Source organism: Hibiscus syriacus, unplaced genomic scaffold (assembly GCF_006381635.1).
Source record: "Hibiscus syriacus cultivar Baekdansim isolate YM2019G1 unplaced genomic scaffold, ASM638163v2 tig00109972_pilon, whole genome shotgun sequence".
Taxonomy (NCBI): Eukaryota; Viridiplantae; Streptophyta; class Magnoliopsida; order Malvales; family Malvaceae; genus Hibiscus; species Hibiscus syriacus.
Window position 1 is genome coordinate 1955089 of NW_024062543.1, and position 19904 is coordinate 1974992.

General features: G+C 34.3%; 3 pseudogenes; 1 reads left to right on the forward strand and 2 right to left on the reverse strand.

The window, feature by feature from the left end:
- The first annotated feature begins 1582 nt into the window (after window positions 1–1582).
- LOC120211332 lies at window positions 1583–3418 on the forward strand (annotated as a pseudogene).
- A 493-nt stretch (window positions 3419–3911) lies between these two features.
- Window positions 3912–7445, reverse strand: LOC120211485 (annotated as a pseudogene).
- A 9658-nt stretch (window positions 7446–17103) lies between these two features.
- Window positions 17104–19367, reverse strand: LOC120211486 (annotated as a pseudogene).
- Window positions 19368–19904: the final 537 nt, after the last annotated feature.

Genomic DNA, 19904 nt, shown 5'->3' on the forward strand with positions numbered 1-19904 from the left:
TTTGGGTAAATTACGCACTTAGTATATAAATTATCAATTTTGATATACTTTAATATCTAAATTTTAATTTTTTCAAAATCATACCTACGATAAGAGTTTAATAATGCATGATTTTATTATTTTTTACTCTTTATTTGTTGCTCTAATATTACTAATTTGTTTTCTTTTTGGATTTGTTTTGGGAAGAAGCTTTATTGGATTAATTAGCTCAAAACAATAGATTTCGACGATTCAGTCAGCATTATCTAGAAGATAAAGTAGAATCCAACCAGAATTACAAGACTTAAATATTTACTTGAATTTACTTGGAACAAGGTTATCCAAAAGATGAAGCAGAACTCAACCAGCATTACAAGACTTAAATATTTATTTTATCTTTTGTGATAAATCCTGTAAATTTAAGATTTAAGATTTTAGTTTTATTTTATTTATTTATTTAGTAATTAATTATTTACTTAGAACTCTCGATAGAATTTTTATTTTGATTATATTATTATACTTTATTTAGGAATTAGTTATTTTTATTTATTTAGAACTCTTAGGTTATAAATGCCCCTTAGGTGAACTCTCAAGTTATAAATACCTTTTAGATTCAACAGTTGAAAGACATATTGAAATTTATTTTTCCTTGATTATTTATTGAAGTTATACTTTTCTTTCATCTCCACCTTTATTTCTTTATTTTCTTTCATTATTTTCTTTTCTCAATGCTAAGCATAATCTAATCAGGCTTAGCTAAATTTCCACTTAGCTAAAGGTGCACGTTGATTTGAAGACTATTTTTGTTTGAAGTTTAGAAGTCGGATTGGTTGGTTGTAATTTGACTTATTGTGGACAAACTTAGCGACGGTTTGCTGAGGGGAATAAAGATCAAGTTTGATTCTCGGTGAGATGCTATAACTCGAGTCGGACTTTTCCAGAACTAAAGCTACTTTGGATCTAACGGTGTTAGACGTGGTTAAACCAACAAGAACTGGATTTTGAATATAGACTTAGAAATTTCGATTAACCAAAGAGAAGAGTTATCTGCAGAGGTTGGGTGCTGTTGACTATAACCAGCGTACATCACGAAGAGAATTTTATTTCGATGATCGATCGAAAGTGAGGCTAAGCAAAACCTAGGGCTATATCATCTCTATTGAATTCTTATACTTTATTTATTTTTTCATTATTCTTTTATTCTATATTTTTATTATTTATTTACTTTCATTAATTTTAAAATCCATTTTTTATTTTCTTGCAGTTGATTCAATTCAATAAACGATGTTATCAAACTACTTATTTGAGAATTATGAATTATTTTTATTTGGAAAATTCGATGCTTGTTACCTAACATTTTGTTTTTTCTTTTATTTTAATACCTCGCCGATAAAAATTTAACAAACAGGCTCGTTGACCTCCACGTCTACAGTTGTCGACCATTGATTAGTCGGTCGATGAAATCCAAACTTTTCAGTCCACACTTTTTCAAGCCTTGAACGTGATAACGACCTCCGTTTCACCAGAAAATGCCTCGATCTCCCCAAATCGACAATAGACTCTTCGACTTCTTCATCATCCGATCTCCATCGTAAATTGTCTTATGAGCTTGGAATTAGACTATACTGGTCAATTCGTCATTCTTGCGTGATCCACCGTTCGAATTGGTCATCCGTCCACCGGAGCTATGACCCTTCAGCCCGTCCATTAAGTTTAGGTATGATTTTGAAAAAAAATAAAAATTTAGATACTAAAACATACTAGAATTGATAGTTTATATACTAAACGTGTAATTTATTCTTTTTTTATCGTCATAATTTTTTTATTTGTTAGAATTTATCCTTTCGTCATATTTTTTATTGTTCAGAATGTATTATAAGTTTAGGTACTAAATTTTTCCTCTTTATAATTATATTTGACGATTATAACGTAGAGAGGAATGTGGTAATGTATAGCACAATGATTACTGGGCTTTTGAGGTACGGTAGGTGGAGGATTCCTGGTGGTTGTTTCGTAGTATGCAGGAAAAAGACTCGATTTCGTGGACAACTATGATCACAGGGTTGACTCAGAATGGTTTGTATAGAGAAGCTATTGATTTGTTCAGGGAGATGAGGATAGAGGGTTTGGCTGTGGATCAGTTTACCTTTGGAAGTATGTTGACGGGTTGTGGGGGTTTAATGGCCCTGAAAGAAGGCAAGCAAGTTCATGCCTTTATAATTAGAACAAATCATCAGGATAATGTTTTTGTAGGCAGCGCACTTGTCGACATGTATTGCAAGTGCAAAATCATATCGTCTGCACTCTGCAGAGGCAGTTTTCAAGAGGATGACCCAAAAGAATGTTGTGTCCTGGACTGCACTGCTTGTGGGTTATGGGGCCAGAATGGGTTCAGTGAAGAAGCTATTAGAATCTTTTGTGATATGCAAAGAAATGGGATAATTCCGGATTATTATACTCTAGGAAGTGTAATTAGCTCATGTGCAAACCTAGCAAGCTTAGAAGAGGGTGCACAATTTCATGGCCAAGCCATAGTTTCTGGCTTATTTTCTTTCACGACAGTTTCTAATGCACTCATTACTTTATATGGAAAATGTGGAAGCATAGAGGATGCCGATCGGCTGTTCAATGAGATGACTTTTAGGGATGAAGTTTCATGGACAGCATTGGTATCAGGGTATGCGCAATTTGGTAAAGCCAATGCAACAATGATTTGTTTCAGAAAATGTTAGCTCATGGTCTAAAACCTGATGAAGTTACTTTCGTCGGTGTTCTATCAGCTTGCAGTAGGGCAGGCCTAGTGGAAAAAGGGTATCAGTATTTTGAATCAGTGGTAAAAGAACATGGAATCACGCCAGTGATTGATCATTATACTTGCATGATTGACCTTCTTGGCTGAGCTGGAAGGTTAGTAGAAGCAAGATGCTTTATATAAACAAAATGCCTAGGCCTCCTGATGCAATTGGTTGGTCTGCCTTACTTAGCTCGTGTCGACTGCATGGTAACTTGGAAATTGGGAAATGGGCAGCTGCATCCCTTCAGGAACTAGAGCCCCACATTCCTGCAGGTTACATCTAACTCTTGAGCATATATGCTGCTAAAGGAAAATGGGATAATGTGTCAGAATTAAGGAGGGGAATGAGAAATAAAGGAGTGAGAAAGGAACCAGGATGCAGTTGGATCAAATATAAGGGCAGAGTTCACATTTTCTCAGCAGATGATCAGAAAAAGTCAATTTTCAGATCAGATATATGTAAGCTTGATGAACTAAACCACAAGATGGTAAAGGAGGGTTTTGAGTTCTGTTCTTCATGATGTTGAGGAATCACAGAAGACAAAGATGCTTAATTACCATAGTGAGCGGCTTGCAATTCATAATCTTTTTGCTAACGACTTCAAATGGAGAAATCAAAGGATCATTCACATAAAAAGGCCATAATCTTGGAAGATATTATCAGGAAGATGCTTTGGATGTTGAAAACGACGCTAATTACGTCAACAATTGTATTTGTCAGATCACCGGCCAAATCCTGCCTTCCAAAAAATCCACAAATATTGTCAGAGATCATTGGTTCTCCAACAAGCTGAGGCTAATATCTCTTGAAAATTCTCAAATAAGTTACAGCCTTAACAACTTCTCTAGATCATGTCCCCTTGGTTAATCAGGTTTTTTGGGACCTCTGGATATATCAAAACTTGGAAAGGCTTGTCCCTTTGACCGAATGCTTCCATTAAATTTCTCTCTATTGTGAAATGGTGTTTCCATTGCTTAAAACTTGCTTGTATTCCTTTGAAAAATCAATATAAATTGGTATCATGGATTCATCTCAGACTACAGTAAAGTCAAAATTGTCTCAATGAGTTGAAAACTTCATCCTACCATATCTGTTGTCTCTGTATGTACAGAATTAGTGCAGACAAATTGACAGGCAACACAAGATAAGTTTTGATTTTGTTCTTTCTAGAGGCATATCATTTACATTAACGTTGGAGTGAATTTGGGGCATCTTTTTACATGGTGTAATAGCTAGTTGAACTGCTTGGTATCCTGTTTAAGCGTCTTAAAATGTTCTCAGCCATCTGCCTCGTACTGCCATTCCCATGATGAAAAGCACTAACCAATGAGGCAGGCAGTGACCTATCCTGTGATATGTCTGAAGCTGATTTATTTCCACCTTTCTCTAGGAATTTTTCAATCATCCAAAAAGATTTCTGCCACAGACCCTCTCGTCTGTGCTCTTTCACTGCATTCAAGATATGTCGAATAGCATCTAATTCGTTCAACAGGCTCAAACTCTTGTCCACGTCAACGTTGTCATCCAACAAAGTACATATAGCCGCCATTGAAGCTTCAACTACCTCGCCATTCTCATGATCCAGGCATGCCAGCAGCCTATTGACAGCCTTCGCATCGATCAAACAAAATGTGGTTTCTGAAGAACAAACACCTCTGTGTACTGGACATAGTAACGGTATCTTTATCCTTTTCGATGAGCTGAAAGATAGAAGTTTTGGCAGACGGAACAATTTCGTAGACTTGGTTTTCTTAATATTTGGTGGCTGTGATAAGTTTATTGACTCTAATGAGAGCTTCTCCAGTCCAGTTGCTGATAATCTTTGAACTTCATCACTAGATGTCTTCATGAGCAGTTCCGTGAACACCGATGTGAGTTTGTGAACTTTCGCTAGAAGCAATATCTGTGGTTCATACAGTGTTGTTGTGAATCTAACAAGAATCCCAACTAGGCCTTCTAAGTAAACATTTGCATGCCTGCTGGTCCTTATTCCTCTTCTTTGGATTAAAATGATTTTCTGAAGGATCATGGGGACAACATTCTTGTGCAGAAGAGCAAGGTTTAGTGTTAGATTTTGCTGGGGAAGATTTGCCAGGAATCTTGCTGAAACTGCCTGCTTCTCTGTAATGTGATTATTTTCGGTAGGGCTCTCGATTAAACTCTCAGGCTGCCCCCTGGTTTTGCAGTCTCTCTGCTAGTGTGTTACCCATGTGTGGTGAAAGGGTAACGAGTAGCTTTATCGCTGCAACCCTGAGTTGTTCGTGTTGGTTATTGATGAACTCAATGAGGGTGTAACTTGCTTCGGTCTCATTCACAACCGAGACGATTGTTGCCATCGACTTGGGGGACTTTGTCAGGCATAACAGAATTCTGATGAGATTGATGTTGAGCTCATGAGCTTTCGAGTTCTTAAGCATGCTGATAATGTTATAGACGACGTAATCTGAACTTATCCTGTGTCCATGGGGATTTACTTGGATGCTGTCATGCTCAACCCCAGACTCCAGAACATGAGCAAGTATTGCAGCCGCTTCTTTCTTAGAGTTCATAGGTTCATCATATATCGTAGGAGTGAAAATCTCTTCAGCCATAATTTGGACAATACCGGCTTCGACAAGTATCCTTCCATTCGAATGGTGAGATGAGATTTGTGCCAAAGCCTTAAATGCTGCCTCTCTGATGATGGGGTTTCCACTTTGCACCATTGTAATGAGACCTGGAGAAGCTCTCTCAGCCACATAGGATTTGCTGTCATTACTGAGAATGATTTCCCCCATGTAGCTTGCCATTTCCATTTGCACCTCCTTGGAACCTGACACATTAGCATACTTCTCTTAGACTCGAAAACAGGTTTTCTATGATCAAACTTGATCCCATTCTTCAGTTAATGTGCAGTTTAGAAATAGTTCCCTTGAAATTTATCATTTGAAAGAAGATTGATCATAAAGAAAGTTAAGTTACCTTCTGTTAGATGATTCAAAAGAGGTTCCAAGAATCCATACTCTGCCATCCGCTTTATGTTATCTCGAAATCTCTCTAGGTTCTTCAAAATTGCATCTGCTTTTTCGGAAGCAAAGGAATCAGCCTGATGGTTATGTTTGATTCTGAGCAGAATCAAAATTGCTCCGGTTGCAGACTCGATTTTCTCACATAAAGCTTGACATCTCGAAAGCTTGAGTAAGAAAAGCAATGATGCATGCCGAACTGACTGGTGGCTACTCGATAACAACTCGACTAATGTTGATAGATCCATTGTATCAGCAATCATTTCCTGAACAAAATATAAAGAAAACGGAGGTGTAATGTTCTTTTCGTTCTTTGGTATGTATAAAACATCTGGAAATAGTAAAAAACCGAACCTTTCCTTCATCGTCTTCCTCAGCCAATTGTTGTAGTAGTCCCAAAGCTCCACATCTAACATCTATATCTTTGTATCCGAGTAACTTAATAAGCAATGGCAATATTCCATCACTAAGTACTTGTACTGTTGTATTGTTTCCTTCTGCAGATATGTTGCAGGTCCCTTATTGCCTCTAGTATCATACTATCCGAACTAGCCAAAGATAATGCCACACGAGCAACCTTGATCCTTGCAACGTCTTTCCGATCCCTCCATTGTTCTATCGTGATCTTTAAAGCGACATTGGTGCTTAAAACCCTGCTCAAGAGCTTCATCCCTGTGGCTGGACATGTTATATCCTCTAGATGACTGAAAGTTCCAAACCACTCCGATATCGCCTTCCTCTCATAGGTTACTCCACTCAATGGTAACTGGATCATCCATAACCTGCCTAGTTAATGGACAGACGAAAGTGTCGTACATAGGTTCGATATAATGAGCTACCTGTGGCAACTTTGTAATGGTTTTGTTTGTAGTTTCATACTGTCTTCTCTGACTTGAAATTTTAAGGAAATCATTTAGGCGCGGCATGTTTGAAGCTTGAGAACTTTCTGTGGAGACAGAAACATCCACATCGACAGAATAAAGGTCTGGTTCCATTGGCATTTGTTGTGGCATTTGAGAACTTTCTATTCCCATTTTTGATTTCTTCTGTTCGAGTTCATTGGTTCGTGATTCTTGAGGCTGCTTAGCTTCAAAATGGACATTCTGCATTCCCTCCGAAATAGACCGGACCATTGGCATTTGTTGTGGCATTTCAGAACTTTCTGTTGCCATTTTTGAGTTCCTAGGTTGTTCTGTTGCAAAAGATATCGTCGGTTAGAGCTGTTTGGTTCGCAACTCTAGAGGTTGCTTAACTTCAAAATGGATATTCTGCATTTCCTCCGAAAGGGACCTGACTGTAGTCTCCGCATACTCCTCGCCCCCGAATGTTGCAGACGGTATCAAGCACAAACATTCACCTGTGTCTTTTATCACCCCTTCTAGCTACCCTATGATACTTCCCAGTTCAATATCTGAAACTTGCTGGTTCTCTTTATGGCATTCTCCCACAAGATCTTTTGCCGGATTGACATTCTAGGAAACAGATTGTAGAATCTCTCTCGCATTTTTCGGAGGGGTTTCCCTATGCTTCAACTCCATTATCACCGGAAAAACTCGATACAGGTAACATCCAACTTCAATAAAGCTTTTCTTCTCTACTTCTATGCATTCTACTGATTCTGTGACTGCTTTGATATCTGCCAACAAGGGCAAGACCATCAAAGGCAGTGTTGTCAATCTGAAAAACCGAAAAGATCGAAATCGTGACATAAGTATTTCTGTTTATTCTAGTTCAGAAAATGAGGCCAATATGCATAGTCGAGGATACAGTCAAGCATCGTACATGGCCTAGAGTATGCTTGCACTTCACCAACCTATACATCATACATGTTTCTATGAGGCTAACCTATCTTATCCGAACTCTATCGAATACAGTATGTCTTCTCTGGAATTTTGCTTAAAATTTTATAAATTCTGTAAGATTATATATCCATAAATGCATGCTATACTTTATGAAGAATGTAAGAATAGTACAGAGAGAGAGAGAGAGAGATTTTGTAAAGCTCTTACAGACATCGTCGAATCGGAGATGAAACCCTCCGAGGATTCCCCCAGTATTCGGCAAACTTGCAGAACCTCAAAAGACTTGAGTTAGGATGAAAAGATATTTCAAGAAATAAAAGTAGGTGATTGACTCCGTCTCTTGTTCATGGTGGTTTATTATTTATTCATTTCATCATACTGGGCGTGGTCAACTTTAATATCTTGATACCAAGTCATGACACTATTTATTATACTATACATATTATGTATGTATTTATAACATATACATGTGTATATGTACATACACGTATAATGATCCAATTGTTCTTTATTTTATTTATTTATATATTGACCTATAGAAGTTGATGTCGTGTGACATTGGGGAAAATGAAACATGGGTTAAACTAATTAGGGTGCGTTTGGTTCACGGAATGTAAGATTACCAGTGGGAATAAAAGATTATCAGAGAATAGGATTACTGGAATGTTGTATTTTGTGTTTGGTCGGTTTAGTAAGAATGTAAGATTATCGTGTTTGGTTAAAGGAATAAAATATTATTGAAATGTATATTTAATCAAATTGTCTTTATTATATATTTATTTTTAACAAGTTATTAAAAAAATTAAATTCATAAAATTTATATAATTTTTTTACAAAATTAAAAATATAAAAAGATTTAATGAAAGGGTAAAATTTTATTTTAACTCTAACTTCATATAAAATTTTAATTATAGACTTTTTTTTGTAAATCTAAAATAGTTTAAGGATAAATTTGTAATTTAACCTTCGTAGAATTTTTATTATTCAATGACAGAATAAGAATATTTTTGAAAGAAATTTTTTTAAGGGTATTTTAGTCCAAAACGCCGGTAATCCAACAATACCTAAGGAAATGGAGGTAATGACATTCCCAGTAATATACCCCAAAAAATCTACTATTGGTAATGTAAGATTACCGAGAATGACATTCCCGATTAACCAAACAGGAAAATGTAAATTTTATTTCTATGAGAATTTCACATTCCCCAACCAAACACGGATCATTTTTTATTCTTATTTCGAGTTCCCGGTGTCTCCGAGCAGAGAAGGTTCGGTCACACTCAGAATCTAAGTTTATCTAAAGCATCACTTGCATTACTAGAGCACAAAAACCAAAAATATTCTTCATAAGTTCAGGTTATAATGTCTTCTTCAGTGATCCATTATACTTAAAAAAAATTAATTCGGTGAAGAAGGTGTAATATAATTTTAAAAATAATAATTTGATTTTAGAGTCATCACCAACCTTTAAGTTAGGTAGGTTAAAAAACTTAAACACTATTTTAATGAGTTCAGAAAAATCATTAAAAGACGAAAAAATGGTATGCGTTTTACCAAAAATTATATTTTAAGAATTCGAGAGTCGATTACGTGTGGAGAAGGATGAGAACCTTCACAACGCCCAAGTTTAGTACCTAAACGATTATATGATGTTTAAATGTTGGGAAATCACAAACTTAAAAATATATTTAAATTAAGATCCTTCTATTTATTAAAATTTATTTAAAAGATGTCAATTTTTCAACAAAAAAAAAAACTAAAACAATCTTGCTTTTGTAAATAAGGAAATGAAAATTTGATGACAAATAATAAATGCAGTGGGTAACAAAAAGATTAAAGAGTCCAAAATATATTTTTATAGAATAAAACTATTTATTTAATAAAAAAATATTATTATTTTTATAAAAGAAATCACATTATTTTGTATGAACAATCCCCGGAAATATATTTCTTTTACAGTTATAAGACTTTTCATAGTTTCCCTCACAAAACGTGTTTTTTAATTTTATGAATGATATAAATTAAAATAGTATAGTATTTTATTAAATTTTTAGAAACATTAAGATAAAAGAATGTCTTTTTTGTGTGAACAATCATCGGGAATGCACTTCCTTTGTAGTTAGGAGATTTTTTCATAGATTCCCCTCACAAAAAATATTACCTCACATTTTTCTCATATCAAAGATAAAATAAAATAAAATAAAATAAAACGAGGTGAAAAATAATCAAAATAAAAAATGTAAAACAAAGAATAGGGATGTCAGTATGACCTGAACCCGACGGGGAAACACGAAACCCGGTCAAGTTCGGGTCAGGTCGGGTTGAATGATATCGGGTTCGGGTTCGGGTTCGGGGATTTTTTTCGGGGATTTTTTCGGGTTGGGTTCGGGTTCGGGGAAAGGTATCCCCGCCCCGCCCCGATTATATATATATATATATATATATAATATTTTATATTTTTTATATTAATTATATATATAATATTTTATATATTTTATATTAATTATATATAAAATATTTTCGGGTTCGGGTTTGGGTATAATATTTCGGGTCGGGGACGGGGCAAAAAAAATCCCCGACGGGGTGCCCCGATAAAAAAACCGTCGGGGACCGGGTCGGGGATGGAGGATTTATTTTAGGTTTGGGGATGGGGCGAGCAAAACCCGCCCCGAAGACCCGACCCGTTGCCATTCCTAACAAAGAAGACTATCGAATGCGAAAAAAAACTTTTGTGCGAAAAATCTTCGAAAAGACACTTTTCTTGTAGTTGGGAGATGTCTTCATAGATTTTCCTCACAATAAAATTTTCTTATTTACATGTATAAGAAAAAAGATGATTTATATAAAAAAAAGGTGTAAATAATAATATATATATTCACAGAAAAAAAGTAGTAATAATAAAGATAACCAAGTTCGAATAAAAAAATATTATTTGAGAAAACTCGTCACCTCAACGTGATGAAATTTTTAAACACGGTAACAAATACCGTATATCCTAAAATAAACTTCTATATTTCTTATTGGACTAATTAATAAGACAGTTTTCCCTATTGGAAAAGAAAACCCCAAAAAAATGGTATTTTGTTGAAATTTTAGTGGGCTGAAAACTAGTCCTTGCTGATCTTATGACTAAGGACACTGAGGTTGTAAATGTACATGATGTTAGATGAAGTATTCATGAATTGTTTGTATATGAATTAATCTTTTATGTTTAATTAGTAAACGAATGAATACGAAGAGAGGTGTGTTCGGTTCATTTATGTTTACGGACAAGTTTGTTTATTGGCTTGTTTATAAACTTATTTATCAATTTATTTGTAAGCTTGTTTTCTCGATTCTTAATTTTTTTACATTTTAAATATCAGTGAAGATAGGGACTAAAATGATCAAATGGTGAACTTTGGAGTTCAAACTATGAAAACTAAGAAGCTTAAAGAACAATGTTGTAATTTTACCATTTTCCTAAACATATAAAATAACATGTTCACGAACATCAAAACAACATATTGACAAATGCTAAACGAATATGTTGAAGGACATATAAACGGAAATGTTCAAAAAAGCTAAACGAACTGAACACATATATGATTTTAGAAATTTACATGATCTGAACATCAACACTTTTTAAAAAAACACACAAAACAACCTTATTCGATCAAATTCGATTCATTTACACAAGTAGAGGACACCCCACTCTTCTCCACTCCTTTGCCTGCATTTGCTTCTCTCTGATCTATAACCATTTTATCTTCAAACACAATCAATGCAAGCTGTTATGAGATAGGGTTCCACGTCCAATTCTATCCAGAAAAGTTTTCAAGCTGTTATTATATAGGATAAAGAATGCAAACGATCTCGACTAAAGGGTATTGCTTTATTAAGTCATTCGACTATTAAAAAGTATAAAATGATGGTCATTCAACTATTCATTATGTTTTAAACTCGTCATTTTTATTAAAAATAGATGATATTCTGAGTTGAACCTTAACTTGTTAACTGATAAAATTTGATCCCAAAATCTCAAACGAATATCATATCTCAGTAATCATGTTAACGTCCAGCTTAAACGATCGTCAATTTTCTAACAAAAAATGACAAGTCTGGAACATAATAAATAGTCGAACGATCATTTTGTAACTTTTAATAATTGAGAAGCTCAACAAAACAACACTTTATAGTCAAATGACTATTTCGTAACTTTTAACAATCAAGAAACTTAATAAAACAATATCTTATAATCGAAACCATCGACGTTCTTACCCTATTTTATATTACAGTCTTATATTAACTGTAGGTACAAATTTAAGGTCAAATTGAGCAGCTACATGATTGAAGTTTTAGGTTAAACGGCGTATTCTGATAACCAGAACTTCACCAAACCTGATTGATTGTGTTTGGCCTCAATCAGATAAGCTTTGCCTTTGTACACGTACCTGTGACTAATGATGTTGAATCGTATAATTCTCACATTTTGTTTTTAAATATCCTCGTAATTTATAGATTATCATTTGATCCATTATCAATACAAAATAAATTTCGATACAATATGAAAAATAACCTTTTATGATTAGCTGAATGATAAAAGAAATAATTGTTATTCCTAGAGGTTACGGGTTCGAGCACCAGCGACTGTAGTAGGGCGATTGAACGTTCATTATCAAATGGTTAAAAGTATTTACAACAGACACTATTTTGCAACCACTTTAACTTAATTTAAAAAATTATGAATATATACCGTCAAAAGTTCAAATATATATATATATATATATATATATATATATATATCTAGAATACATGTCGTTCATCGTAATTCATCATTAATTTTATAGGGTAAAATTTACAAATAGTCATTAAACTATGTAAAAATTATATTTTTGAATATTTAAATTTTAAAAGTTACATTATAAATATGAAATTTTAATTTTGTTACAAAATAGACATAAAACCATTAAAAAATATCTCACTTGACCCTTCAATTATAACTAAAAATTTACTTTTACTCTTAATTGTAATTGAAATAATTTTTATTAGGTTCGTTGAATTGAAAATAAAATAGATATAGATAAAATAAATATCATCTTTTAACTATAAATATCAAATTTGTACCATATAAATTAAAAATTATTTGATATGATATTATAATATTATGGATGAATAATTTTTAAATTACATTTACATTTTTTTAAATAAAAGTTAAATGCTTAAATTGCATCATTAATAAAAAATAAATTTTATTATTTGATAATATAAATTTTCGAACGTCAAAATTATAATTTTTTTATTTTAAAAATACAACGATAATTAAACAAATAATTAGTTATCAAATATTTTTTGTTTAATAAAACAATTAATTTCCTTGTTTGATAACTGACATTTTTGAAAATGTTTTTTAATTTAAAATTAATTTATTTTCATATATTTTAAAAAATTCTAAAAATTCTATTTTTTAGAACTATGACTTAAAAATGTTGAAAAATATTAAAAATGAAATTTTAGTTATAATTGAGGGGGCTAAATAAGATATTTTCATTAATTCAGTATGTTATTTCACCCCTTAATAACATTTAGCGAGTGCTATTTACTTTTTTATTAACAAAGTTCAAAGTTTAATGTTTATTTTGTAAATTTTAAAAATTCAATGATATATCAAATCAATTTAAAACATTTGTGGCTATTTATGAATTTTACTATTTTTATATTAGTGGTGCATTTTAATATATGTCATTAGTGGTGTATTTCAATAAATGTCACTCATTATAATCTCTTTTTATATACATCGTTAATGATTTACTACCAACAACGGAAAAAAAGGAGTGGGATGAGAAATTAGCAAAGAGATAGAAAAGAAAAAAAAGAAAAAAAATATGCCAAAGTGTGTTAAAATGAAAAAAAAATAGAAGAGAAAGTAAAGGGTCGATCTTTTATGTTGTCATAAAATGTGATTGTGAAAACATTTAGGGTAAAGTATAGTAATGGTCACTGAACTTTTCTGACGCTTGCATTTAAGTCCCTAACTTTTAAAACTTACAATACAATTCTCCAACATTTAGTTCATTTGCAATATGGTCCCCAACGTAACCGGTTGTTTGACGCCGTTACACTGCCATTTGGAAGAAGATGTTGTGACAGTTCTCCAACATTTAGTCTGTTTGCAATATGGTCACTAAACTTTTTAGGCGCTTGCATGTAGGTCCGCTAACTTTTTAAACTTGCAACATAAACCTCAATTTCATTCTAAACCCCAAATTCTAAAATAATTCAATTACATTGTAAACCTCAAATTTTAAAATACTTCAATTTGAATGCAATAATTGAAGTGTTTTGGAATTTTGAATATGAATTTGATATTTGACAGTGTTTACTTCAATATAAATTTGAGGTTTATTGCATGCACATCCAACGACTGTCGCACTTTGAACATGAAAAGTGCATCTTTCACGTTTATTGCATAAACGGTTGAAGTAAAAGTAACAAGGCCAATTTGTCTTGTTCACAGTTGCCGCACTTTGGTATGATAATCCGGTAGGTTTGGATGGAACTTGAGCATGCACATCCAACGACTGTGAAAATAGTAAAGAGTTTTAATTCATAGGACTACAACATACAATCAAACAATAACTAAAATAAACCAAGAATATCAATTAATAACTCATTCAAAATGAGGACTTAATAAATAAAGGGAAAGAGATTCGGTCATAGTCACTCCAAAAGTTAAGGCGTCAAATGGGTTGTTTAAGATAACCATTAGATGTCAAATACAACATTACCAGTTGCGAATGCATTAATGGCCTACCCTTTTAACATATAATTGCTTCTAATGCTCCATGTCTAATGTTCCTCAATAGCCAAACATGAGAGAATCTAAAGCATATAGTGTAACTAAATCATAGGACCCCATAATTCTTGTAAATTCATGACATGTCAGCAATAAAAGACATTGTAAAACATATAGGGCACTGCAACACACATATATATGCCATAAATGAAGGTGCAAATGTGCAATGACCGGGTAACATATCAAGTAGCTACTCCAAATATACTACCCTGTCATGATGCCTTTCGAGTTGTGTGCATGCAGAATTGTCTTCTAAAGCTATAATTCAATACAGATTCAACTGTAAAATTTCCTAAACATGTAAAAAATCCAGTTTGTTCATGATATACCAGTCTCATAATCAACATGAACTTATTAAAAAGAATACAAGCTCACAGGACACCGAAAACCATAGGTCGGATCAATACAATTCCTAGCAAACTAGTATTAGCAGTCTCTCGGATTGAGCCTGGCGATTTCACTATGTCGATACTCACAACCAATTCCCTGATTTAAAGAAAAACCAAACATGAATAAAAAAAATAGACTAGGACCCTCTTTCACTTATATTCTGATGGACTGAATATCTTTCATAAGGAGTACTAAAAGTTTTGATTAAGAAGAAAGAAAGAAAATTTGATGGTTTTGGTTCAAAACTAACACTGAATATCCATATCCTTGACATGCAGTTCCAGAAACATAAAAATTTCAACAAAAAACACACAATGCAAGCTGAAAATGGGAAAGTGCGAAAGAGGAAAAGCTTACTTCCAGAGAGCCCAAAAGAGAAAATAAATATCTTCTTTCAAGTGAGGGTAGAGGCTAAGAAATAAACCCGAAAGATAGAACACTGCTTGGGTTTACAATTTTACATGGCGGAAAACTGAAGAACAAAAACCAAACGAGAGTGCATGTGAACGAAAGAGACAGAGAGGTAAAGGGTTTGGTTGGGATTTCATTATATTTGATCATTTGTTGGAAAATCTTTAACCATAAAGATTAAACGAAAAAATTATTATATGCCATTTATACAAAATAATTCCATCTTTGTTGGTGACTTTCAACAATGGTATTTAGTTCATCTTAGTAGTATTTGTCAACTATGTATTTCTAACCCCATTTTTTCTCACAAGCATTTCATCAAACATCTATGCTTCACCTGAAATGACATGTATCTAACATTATACCTTGAATCGTTGATGGTCCTGATAGTCCATTGGTCGGGTCTTCTCTTAATGGACCTTTATTCAAGTCAACACCTCTACATAATTCAAAGTTAGATTAAAATTTTTCATCCATCCCCGACTGAAAAGTTGTGCTAGAAATGAGAAGAGAGAATCGAAAAAGGAAATTCGAGATCGAAAAGGAATTTGGGGTTTATAATGAAATTGAGGATTGTGTTGCAAGTTTTAAAAGTTGGGGGACCTAAATGCAAGCGCCTGAAAAGTTCAATGATCATTGCAAACGAACTAAATGTTGGAGGACTGCCACATCATCTTCTTCTAACGACAGTGTAACGGTGTCAAACGGCCGGTTTCGTTAGGGACCATATTACAAACAAACTAAATATTGGAGGATTGTATTGTAAGTTTTAAAAGTTGAGGGAGCTAAATGTAAGTGTCAGAAAAGTTCAATGACCATTACTATACTTTACCCAAAATTTTATTAGATAGGTAGGATTCACATCGTCATTGTGATCCTATTATAAATAACGTGATGAGCTGGATTCATACAGTAATTTCTCGTTTGCATGAGACCCCAACCATTATGCGATGTTTCCTTCGTTGCTTTCAAATGATATTTATTTCCACCTTGCTTTCAATGTCAGCTTCGACCATCCAATTCTTGCTTTAATCAAATCATCAACACCTTTTATATAAATTCATAAAATCCATCATTTTCCAACTCTGTTCGGACCTCACTAGTGTTAAATTTTAACTTGGAAAAAAAATTCCAACTTTTTAATAAAGTATGGTCCATAAGATGAGCTATTGAGCCCGGATTAGAAAGTTTTTGATTTTTTATTATCAAAATTTAATTTGGTTCGGATATATTCAAACAAAATTTGAACCGGCTCGAAAAAACTAGAAAAGGTTCGGAAAAAAAAATCTTAAACTTAACTCGATTAAAGTCTTAAACTTAAACTTTAAATATATGAAAATCTTATATTGCATTTTTTTAAATCAACACAGTATATTCTCACTATTTTTATTTATATTTACAAAAGTGATTTTTATTTTTTTAAAAAAATTAATTTTCTAAAAATAAAATCTTAATATATTATATTTTTTAGCTACTCATGAGTTTTTTGAATCAAGTATCAAGTAACTCGTTTGAACTCGTTACGAACTCGATTGAGTTTATTCGAGTCGAATATTTATAAAACTTTAACTGAATAAATCTCGAGTAAATCATGATATGTCTCATCTTATTTACAACCCTAAAATAAAAAACCATTATGTGTTGTCATGTCCTTTAGAAAATAAAGTAGCAAAGAAAGTCGATTTTAAAGATAACTGAGACGGCGGCGAAAAATACAAAGAAATGAAAATGATAGCCATAGTAATCTATGGATGGCAGCCATGTTTTTGGAATCATTCAAAGAAAAATACGTGATGAAATTTATTAAACAAATATTATTTATCAAACAAAGTCCATAAGGGTATGATTCAAGTGAAAGGAAACAAAATCCAAGGGGCTCAAAGAAGAAATAAAACCAATTTGTACTAGCCGAAAAGAAGCCAAAGAATATTTACAGCAATTCCACATAAGGCTATGCTCCCAAAATCCTTCATCTCAAACTGCAAACAAATCCTAAAACTCATTATTTCATCTCTATCAGTAAACTCGACTACCTGGTATCGATGTTCGGATATGTCAAAATATCAAAACTGGCATGAAGTACCGAGCCTCTGTATCTGCTTCTGGCCTAAAGTGACGGATTTTCGTTTCTCGAACGCCGGGTAGAGCAACTCTAGGAACTTCTCCAAGAAAAAGGTCCATTCCTCCTCGTTCATGTCAGCTAGAGTCACAAAGCTCACGCTTCCTGGAAGCTGCTCATTTGCACTCCGATGGCCGGACGAGCTATTGAGATAACCGTTTTCTTGTTTAGTTCCAGAAAGTTTGGAGTACTTTTGGCTTTTGTCACCTAAGCTGGTGTTTACGAGTGACATTGATAGCTTTGAAATGGATGGGATCGTTTTGAGGGCTTCGAAAGCGGAGAAACGCTGCTGCTGCTCGGCTTCTCTTCAGTTTCCTCCTCATCTTCCTCGAAGCATTCATCTAGCCTTGAAAGTGGGAAATGGTTATTCACAAATCCATTTCCCAAATGGAATGGTGCTCTAGTCATAAAATCATCTGTAGCCATTTTTGGGTTTAAGTCCAACTCCGGTTCCTCAAAGTCGATATCGAATTGGAATTCAGCATCTCGCACATCGGGCTTGGGAGATGACAGTTTCCTCTCTGCTATCAACTTCCTCGCCTCAAGACAAACAACTTCTAGCTCACTAGGTTCCTCCTCTCCAGCTCCAGCCCGTAATTCTCGACTCATCATTTCACCCATTTCAGCAAGACAGAGACCAAAAGCTGCAGCTTCCTTGAGGAAAATATTGCAAAGTACCAGAACTCGTAGGCAAGCCTCCCGTATCATGGGGAGTTCCCTTCGCAGCATTTCACAATCCTCAATAGGATCAAGATTTTTATATACTCAAGCTCATCCTCAGAGAAAGGAATCGAAGCCTGAGGCCAATGAATCCACTCAAAGTACGGATCCTCCAAAGTTTCAGGCAAGCAAAGGCCGTGGTCAATAGGAATGAGTTCCATTTGACCAAACCTTCCTATGCCATCAAGCTTCCGCACTAAAAGATTTCCTGCATGCCTGTCGGTGTTAAATATTCTTATATCGAGTATTCCAATGCGGTGCACAGAAGAGACTGGGAAGCTTGAGGTTCCATGATCACTAGCATCAAAATCATGCTGTACAAACTGCTGGAATGACGCAATCTTGCTAACCAGACTCTTCTTGTTAGGCCTATTCATGCCATCATTGACATTGAAGACCGAGTGCGTAACCTTTACCAGCGCTGTTGGTGGCACATTGGCAAAATGACCATAGTCGAGAAGGTAAGCCACAACTTCTCTGAAGCCTGTCTCCCCTACACGAACCGAGCGTTTCAAACCTGGTTGACCAAGGGCTTTCCCAACAAAACCTTTTGGATTGTTTGGTGCAAAAGGTTCTTCATCTGTAGGCTTCACAATCACGACACTCTCACCTCTAGGGTTCCTAAAATAGTAAGCACCCCCAAGACCACTATGAACAGGAAGTGGATCAACACCCATCTTAATTGCCTTCACAATGTCCTTCACCACCACTTTTAATACATTAAAGCTATTGGAATGTCCCAGTATCTCGATAGGACCACTTCTATCTCTCTGCTGGAGATCCTTTCCATTAGGCGAAAGACAGGGAGTAGAGGAGCTTCTGTGCATACAGTTCCTTGTTAGGAGAAGTGGAGTATCATGCCGAACAGCATCAAGATCGTTCTTCAACTCCAGATCCCCGAAAGTCAGTGAGCTTTGCCCGATAGGGAAATTAAGGGCAAGTTGCAACCTTCTTTTAACCGTATGAGCACTGTCACTGCGATCCAACTCCATACCCAACACACAACCATTCTCTGTTTGCACAAAAACCCGTCTCCTCCCAACAGGCGTTTTCCCTTCCATTCCATTCTTCTGAGGATATTCCCCTCTAAGAGGACTTTTGAACACTGCCACTGCCATCTGAGCTTTCCGAGACATAAACGTCGAGAAAAACCAATCACCGGTTATGCGGCAGCCTAAGGCAGAGGCAATACCCGGAGTGATATCCTTCTTCCCCTCCAAGAAGACCCCAAACTGGGAAGCCAACAGCAAATGAACAAGAAAAAGCTCCAAATTCACCAACAATCATCAATCAATAAAACCAAAACTAAAACCCCAATCCTAAATTTAAAATCTAAAACAGGGAGAGAGAAAAAACCTAGAACCGGCAGACCAGAATGAAGATCTATCCTTATACTACATCAAATAAGCCATCTTTAGGTGGAAATCACCCCAAAAGCCTGCAAAAAACAAAAACAATATTTGAATTAGAGAAACCCTGATTTTGATTTAATCCATAGAAGAAATACTATAAATATATGCACCATATATCACGTAAATGGTTAGAACTTAGACAAACTATTGCAAACCTAGCTAAGCAAAGTATCAGTTACCAAAATTAATGCATTAAAGACAGCCAAAAAACAGTGAAACTAATGCGATTCATTGATATTCAAGGAATCTAAGTAAGCTGATAATATGAATATTAGCTTAAAAAACATTCATATTAGCAACTGAATCAAGGAAATTTATGATTTTCAATTAATTCAACAAATATACATAAAAACAACAACTCTCTAGACAATGAATCTTCAACGTTCAATTTTTCAATAAAACCACGACATCGAAGCTCTAAAAAAGCCCAATAACA